Source organism: Benincasa hispida, chromosome 3 (assembly GCF_009727055.1).
Source record: "Benincasa hispida cultivar B227 chromosome 3, ASM972705v1, whole genome shotgun sequence".
In the NCBI taxonomy this organism is placed as follows: domain Eukaryota; kingdom Viridiplantae; phylum Streptophyta; class Magnoliopsida; order Cucurbitales; family Cucurbitaceae; genus Benincasa; species Benincasa hispida.
This window is the reverse complement of record NC_052351.1, coordinates 15,073,162-15,082,466: the sequence shown is the minus strand read 5'-3', so window position 1 is coordinate 15,082,466 and position 9,305 is coordinate 15,073,162.

Below are 9,305 nucleotides of genomic sequence, written 5' to 3'. Positions count from 1 at the left end.
CTTATTGTAATTATTTTCTTTTAATGAATAAACATGGATCATTTTCATATGTTGGGTGTTTCAAAAATGAGCAAAGAAGATCTATGTCTGCCAGACAATGCAACTACACACACAATACTTACAAATAAAAAATACTTTTCTAAATTGGTAATGCTAAAAGCAAAAGTAAATACAATGTCAGGTTCTGCAAACTTGATAGAGGGTTTTGGAAAAGCAAATATTATTTTGCCTAGAGAAACAAAATTTACAATTGACAATGCATTGTTCTCTAGTCAATCAAAGAGAAATCTTCTAAGTTTTAAAGATATACGTTGCAATGGTTATCATATTGAGACTGATAGTAAGAATAATGTGGAATATCTATATATCATATCCACTGTCTCAAATGAAAAACGTATATTGGAAGAGTTGTCTGCTTTATCTTCGGATTGTATTATACTCATATACGAGTAATTGAAACATATACAACAATGAACCTTAAGTTCATGAATTCAGATATATTTACAATTTGGCATGACTGATTGGGTCATCTAGGATCTACATTATGAGAAGAATTATTGAGAACTCAAATGAACACCCATTGAAGAACTAGAAGATTCTTTAATCTAATGAATTATCATGTGATGCTTGCTCTCAAAGAAAATTGATAATTAGACCATCACCAGCTAAAGTGAGGATGAATTACCTGCATTTTTAGAACGAATTCATTGTGATATATGTGGACTCATTAACCCACCATGTGAACCATTTAGATATTTTATGGTATTAATAGATGCATCCAGCAGATGGTGACACATGTGCTTATTATCAAGTCGAAAGCTTGCATTTGCAAGATTACTTGCTCAAATAATTAAGTTAAAAGCACAATCTTGATTATACAATTAAGACCATTCGTCTTGATAATGCTGGTGAATTTACATTCCAAGCTTTTGATAATTATTGTATGTCAATTGAAATAAGTGTTGAACATCCTGTAGCTCATGTTCAAACACAAAATGGTTTAGCAGAATCATTTATAAAACGTTTGCAATTAATTGCAAAACTATTACTTATGAGAGCTAAGCTTCCTTCATCTGTATGGGGACATGCTATTTTACATGCAACGTCACTTGTACGCATTAGGTCAATAGCTTATATAAGTACTTGTCATTACAATTAGCTTATGGTCATGAGTCAAATATTTCCCATCTGAGAATTTTTTGATGTGCAGTATATGTTCTAATTGCTCCACCACCAAGGACGTTAGAAATATATGTTGGATACGATTCCCCATCAATTATTAAATATCTTGAGCCCCTTTGTTGATTATCATTTTAATGAGACAAATTTTCCAACATTAAGGGGGAGGAATTAAGAAGTTGAAAAAAGAAATTACATGGAATGCATCGTTATTGTCTCATTTATATCCTTTACAGATTAATGTGAACTTGAAGTTCAGAAAATAATTTATTAACAAAATATAGCAAATCAATTACCATATGCATTTATAGATGCAAAGAAAGTAACTAAGTCACATATACTAGCTGCAAATGTTCTATAAAAAATTGATATCCCAACACAACAAGTTGTCACTAATGAATCTGGAACATGCCAGAAACGTGGTAGACCGGTGAGTTCCAAAAATAAAAATCCTTGAAAACGAAACATAATTAATAGTGAAGAAGACTTGGTTGAGGATATAAATACCCATAAAAAGAATCATTGACATGACTAGTAAGGAAAGTGAAATACCTAAAGATAATAATGAGATTTCAATAAACTATGTCATGATAGGAAAAAGATGGAATTGAACTAATGTAATTATTGACAACATTTTTGTTTATATTGTTGTTCTTGACATTATATCCGAAGATGAGGATCCTGAACCAAAATTTGTTGAAGAGTTTGGACATAGAAAATATTGGCTTCAGTGGAAGGAAGCAATCAAGGCAGAATTAAACTCATCAAAACGTCAGGTTTTTAGACCAATAGTCCAAACACTAAACTTGTGGGATACAAATAGGTATTTGTGAGGAAAAGAAATGAAAATAATGAGGTCACAAGATATAAAGCAAGACTAATTGCACAAGGTTTTTCACAAAGACCTGGTATTGATTATGAAGAGACATATTCTCCAATGGTGGATGTAATTTATAAAAGTTTGGATATGCATCCTATAGTCACAACATGATATTTATATGAATCTTTTGATAATGATATTTATATGAGAATCCCATGAGGATTTAAGGTACCTGAAACATATACATCAAATTTCCAGGAAAGATATTCAATAAAGTTATAGAGATTACTATATGGATTGAAACAAGCAGGATGGGTGTGGTACAATTGCCTAAGTGGATATTTATTAAAAGAAGGATATCAAAATAATCCAATATATCCGTGTGTTTTTATAAAGAAATTACAATCAGGATTTGCTATTATAACTATATATGTTGATGACTTGAATATAATTGGAACTCTTGAAGAAATTTCAAAGGCAATAGAATATCTAAGAAAGAATTTGAGATGAAAGATCTCGGAAAAACAAAATTTTGCCTTAGTTTGCAATTGAGCATTTAGCAGATGAAATATTTATTCATCAGTTAACTTATACAGGAAAAAATTTGAAAAGATTTTATAGAACAAAGCACATCCATTAAATATTCCAATGAAAGTCATTTCATTGGATATAAAGAAAGATATATTTCGACCTCGAGAAGATAATGAAGAACTTCTTGGTCTTGAAGTACCATATCTTAGTGCAATTATCTTGCTAATAATACAAGACTAGATATTACATTTTCAGTAAATTTATTAACTAGATATAGTTCTTCTCCTACAAAAAGACATTGGAACAAAATTAAACACATACTCCGTTGTCTCCGAGGACAAATTAATATGGATTTGTTTTATTCAAATAAATCAAATTTTGATCTAGTTGGTTATGTAGGTTCTAGATATTTATCTGATCCACACAAAACTAGATCTCATGTGGAGGAACTGTTATATCATGGCAATCGGTGAAACCGTCTATGACGACCACTTCCTCAAATCATGTTGAAATTCTTGAAATTCACGAAACTAGTCAAGAATGTGTATAGTTGAGGTCAATGACTTGACACATTCGTGAAACGTGTGGTTTGTCTTCTAATAAAAAGCTTTCAACAATATTATACGAAAACAATACAGCTTTGGATAACCCAAATCAAAGGAAGATATATTAAAGGAGATAGAAAAAAGCATATTTCACTAAAACTTTTCTACACTCATGATCTTGAAGAAAATGACGACATCACTGTACAACAAATTTGTTCGAAGGATAACCTGGAAGACATATTTACAAAGGCATTACCAACCCAACTTTTGAAATTTTGGTGCACAACATTGGAATTCGGCGACTTAGAGATCTTAAGTAATGTTTTTATGAGGGAGAGTAAATATATTGTATTCTTTTAGGATTATGTATTATATGAAATATGTACTCTTTTTCCTTCACTAGGGTTTTTTCCTAGTAAGGTTTTAATAAGACATATTTCATATATATATATATGAGAATCTAAAGGGGAGTATTATTGTAACAACCCGACTTCTTAAGACAACTAAAAAGGGGATCATTAGTGCATGCATACTTAAATGTTTACATTGAAGAAAAAAAATAATAACAGGATTTTGACTACTTAAGTGAATAAAGAATCTAGTTAGACTTTAACTCAAGATTTCAAATCGTTTGAAACGGGGTACCCCTTAATCATGAAATAAAATAAAAATAACAAAAAAAACGAAAGAAAATGTTAACTGAAAAGGAAATCTCTAACCCCTAGACCCAGTCAAGGAAAGTTCGTGAAAAGAAAACTATAAAAACATGAGAAAACATATAAATTCAAATGTGAAAGCATTCCTAGTTCCATTGGCACTATCACGGATTCCTCTTGTCAGTTGCCCGAGTATCCTTGTCCTTACCTAAAAAATATATAAAGATAAAGGGTGAGTATAAAAGACTCAATAAGTGATCCCATTATAGGGATAAGGCTATGCATCCACAAGCAAAAAATGTTTGGGCTAGTGGGTCAAACAAGTATAATTGCTTCTCGAAGACGAACCAAGGGAACAACTTATCTTGCGTTGACTTGCATGTCTAGTGGCCTGATGGCACACCATCAATTCACAAAATCGTAACATGCAAATGAACTCATTGGCTCACGCATGTCTAGTGGCCTGAAGACACACCGTGAAACGAGACCTTTGGTCCCTTAAAATAAAACATGCATCAAGGCGAGACAATAAATTGCCCCTGCTGATCTAATCATGCATCACCTACAAAATTTTATTACTGATCCCGCGCACAGGTCATATCATAACATAAAAGTTCAAACATGCTCTTAATTCCAATAACCGTCATGCAACAAGTGTAATACAAAGAAAACCCTTGGATCAACTTGAATCAGCCCAAACTTCAACAAATTTTCCATAAAAAGGAGTGGTCTCTACTTCGATGAATGACGACCCTAAGACTCCTAAATCTTGAATCAAATTTCCAAACCAAAAGAGGTTACAAATTTATTCCAAAACCAAAATGGGTAAATTAAACTCCTTAATATCCCAAGAAAACAAAACTTACCCAAGATTTTCAAGATTTCGGCTAGAAAACTTACCCAAGATTTTCAAGATTTTGGCTAGAATCTGAACAGTGGCGGCAGACCGATTGGCGACTGGCAGCGTCATGCGACTTACCACCAATGGAAGTTGATGGACAGAACAGAGATCGACGTTGGGCGTGGTGAGCGACGACACGTCAGTTCATGGCTGGGCACGGTGACAGGAATGGGCGGCTGGGCTTGGTGCAGCAACAAGAACGGGCGGTTGGGCTTGGCGCAGACGAAGGCACATGGTAGAGCTGGCTGGTGCTCGACGCGAGGGACTGCAGCGGTCTGGATCACGACGGCGGCTGCAGGTAGCTAGGGCTGTGTTCCCAGATAGAGAAAGGAAAAAAAAAAACTTTTTTTCCTTTCTTTAAACCCATATAAAAAATTAACCTATTTAAAATGGACCTTTAATATTAATATTGTTGTTTTCAAAACTTATTAGAGAAATATTGTTGTTTTGAAACTTATTAGAGAAATATTGTTGTTTTGGGAGTTCGAGGCTAGAAGTCGAGGGTTGAGGACTCGACTAATGTAGAGGTCGAACGTTGAGAACTCAACAAACAAACAAAAACTTAGAAACAATACGTAAATTAGGGTTGTCGAGGGTTGAAGTTTCGACAAACAAAGAAACACTTTAGGGTTGTCAAGGGTTGAAGTTTCAACATACATGGAAATCTCGCTAATTTTGTATAATCTTGACATACATAAGTGGAAACTTCAACCCTCGACAAGGAAGATAAGTGGGTGAAGCAGATTGTAAGAGAGAGCGAGATTGAAAGTGAGATTGTAGGAGAGAGCGAGATTGAAGGAGAGAGCGACCATGACTAATGCTCTTTACACAATCAGGATAAGCTTAGTCTAATTAATCCTATGCAATCATCCCATATCCTCAACATTTCTCATACATACGTGTTTAAAAGCGTTTTATTAATTAACGCATAAGAACTATCATAAGAACTATATTTAATGGATCTGCTATGTTATCATTATTAGTCATATACTTTGAATTAACTCAAGATGTTACATATCTGTAAGGTAAAAATGTTCAAACTTCCATCTTTTAAATAATTAAACTAAAAAACAAAGGTTTAGTTTATGAAAGTTTACCCACGCTCAAAGAATGAGACTTTCATCTAAATGATTTACATACAAACACAAAATAACGCAATTCGAAGAAAATAAATGAATAATATTCTCTCAGTAAGCAACGACTGAGATAATTCAATTGACCGAATAAAATGGTCGAAAGATTGAATTCTCGAGAGATGGGTATTGTTATTACTTCCATTCCTGGAGCTTCCATCTCAAAAGATTGTAGGAGAGAGTGAGATTAAAGAGAAGAGCGAGATTGAAGGAAGAGTGAGATGAGAGTATCTCACTGAAATCTCGCCTCTCAATCTCGCCCTCTCTCCCTATTGTATATTCAATTTTTTTTATATTATAAGTGTACATTATTCTTTTAATTAAATTGTACATTATTATTTTAATTAATTGTACATTATTCTTTTAATTAACTTTGTACATTATTCTTTTAATTAACTTGACATTGTTCTTTTAATTAACTTGTACAATTATTCTTTAATTAACTTGTACATAAAATTTTAAATAACCTTGTCTTGTGACATTATTCTTGCTAATTAAGTTGTACATTATTCTCTATCTACATTATTTTATAATGTTGTACATTATTCTTCTCTTAATTGACATTTTTAGTTTGTACATTATTCTTTCAATTAGTTGTACATTATTCCTTTATTAGTTGTACATTATTCTTCTAATTGAGAAAAAAAAATTTAATTGAGAAATAAATTTTTTTTTTCATATCATGGCTTTAAACCTAGGACCTGTTGATCCCGATGTTTTGTACGACCAGTCCATTCATCGATCATCTGTTGTATGGCAAGATTGTATTACTGGAGAAATATCTTGCAGGCGTCGAGAGGCAGTTCTCCAGCGCACCATCCCACTCCACCCTCGAATACTACCACTACTGCGCACATTTGGATTCTATGGGGTTGCTAGATTAGTATTTATTCAGTTGGACTGGCAACTGATCACAGCCTTGGTCGAGAGATGGAGGCCCGAGATGTATATATTCCATATGTCTGTTGGAGAGTGCACTATCACTCTACAAGACATAGAAGTATTGTTGGGGTTACCTATTGACGGTGTGTCGATCACTGGAGTGATGTACGATGACTGGTTAGAAGTTTGTCAACTATACCTCGATGCGACCCCACCTGCCGACAAGATTAAAGGATCGAGGTTAAGTTTAATATGGTTAGGAACACAATTTCGTCAGCTCACAGATGATGCAGACGAGGAAACTGTCATAAGATATGCGCGGGCATATATACGAGAGAGATCTAAACCTCCATGATGCAGGGACGATATTCGTGGAGTGGAGCCATGTGCCTTGGCAATGGTTGTATACGACAACTATACAAAGCAACAAACCTGGAGTTTCCGATGGCGAAGAATAGCTGGCCTCTCATACTTTTTGGCAACTATGGGCCTTGGGAGCGAATTTCCCAACATAATGACTCGCACAGCTACAGCATGTTAATGACGCTCAATTAGTTGAACGAGCCTAAACGATTCTCGGTATGTTGTTTTAAATCAATCTTTAATTTTTATATCACTGAAATTCTAGTTGATTTAAATTCTAAATTAATCAATTTAAAATTTAGGTGGAGAGACAAATTTTGTGTGACTAGGACATGCCATACATGAGTCAGCCAGTATAGATACATGTTTGATCTGCTTCAACCTGAAGCAGGTACAGTTGCACTTGAATCCTAATTGATTAAAGGTTTTTATACACATTTTTAATTGTATTTGGTCTTTAATATTCCTCTTAAATATAATATTTTGGTGTTTGCAGGTTATTTGGAGCCGTATAAAATTATTAATGCGTACTTTGTCGTAATTTTTGTACGAATGGTCAAAAAAACATATGGCAGACGATGAGTCCTCTCATATGTTTTTACAATTGGTGTGAATGGTGAATCTTCCTGACAGGTGATGGTAATTCGGTTTTCAAGCAAGATGTCCCATCATACTTGTAATAGCTGAATCTCATACTGCATGATATTGACCTAAGCGATCTAGAGATTGGTTCCGAAAAAGTTGCACATTTTGGTAGTGCGATGGTACATCGTGCAAGGTTTTATTGCCAGTGGGGGTTTCTCTTGAACAGTTTGACACAGATGTCACTCCCAGAAATATTTCATCATTGGTATAATAAATTACAAACGGTGCTAGGTCATACTCGTCGGGAGCCAGTTGTGCGTCATCTGGTTAAATGAATATTATCCGTAATTATTTTTATTTAAATTTTTTTAATATTGTCCTAACTGTTTTATAATTCACATGAGAATCGAACAACCCGTAACTCATGAGGTGCGAATGATCCGAACCAAGGTTCTTCGCTAAATTAATGTGGCACAACCAAAGCTTTATTGGAGGAAATTCGATTATATGTATGATATGCCTATTAATTCCTCCACGCATGCTCCTAGATCGTAGAAAGACATGTTCCGGACCGAGGGAACGATTGATGAGTGTGACCTATATGTGATAGAGTTAATAGAGCTCCAAACTTGATTAGGTTAGTCTGATGATGATGATGCTTAACATTTAGTTCAGCTGGACCAGAGTCTATCGCTCTCTCCATCGCACGGAATACTCTCCGCTGGTCCAGCTTTGTGTTCTCTCCCGACCTATACGTTGCTGATCGTGATGCGTTACATGTGGTCCGGTTATCTGAGAAAAAAAGCGGGGGATTTAGAGGCCTGCACAGAGGTACCAGAGCAACATCACAGATTAGAACCCGAGCAAACCTGCAAAGTTCGAAGTCGAGGCGACAACAACCTCAGGCTCAAATCGACGACGTCCGTCTGTTGTGGAACAACATATAGTTGATTGTTGTTTGTAAAATTAATTTTTATATAAATGAGATAATTTAATAATATAATATTGTTTTTTATTTTTTATGATAGCATTATTTTTTAAATTATTCTTTTTATAGTATTGATGAATAGCTAATTATTTTGATATATAGCTTGCTTATTTAAATGTCACTCAACATAATATATACAGTCAAGATAGTTTTAAATTCTAATTAAAATATCATATAAAATATTTTTGATAATTAATTGGGAACATATAAAACACACAAATTAATGCAATACTAATAAAAAGCTATATCATATTTCGGAAATAACTGTGTCCTAAAGACAACACAAAAAATTATAAAAAAGCTAAAACCAATGAAGAATTAATTATAAAAATAAGATAATAGGATATAATCTCGATAAAATACTTCTGTGTAGTCAATAGTTTTAAAAGATTTTTACACATAATGTCATTGGATTCCTTTTGTAGCATTTGGTACCTCAAAAAAGATTTTTGATGGAGTTTTTTTTTTAATTATTAAATAATAATAAGAATATTTTTTAGAAATTGTTTTTAAGAAAATGAAAAATTTTAAAAAAAAACAAAAAAAAGAAAAAAAGGAAAAAGAAAGAAGGTGGAATGGGGAAAGTAAATCAAAGAAAAAAGGAATTTGTACGGTATCTCACTCTCACTAATCATAACTCGCTCTCACCTCAAAATCTCGCTCTCGTTCTCAACAGGATCTCGCTCTCTCAACACTCGACTCTCTCTTCATCAAAAATCTCA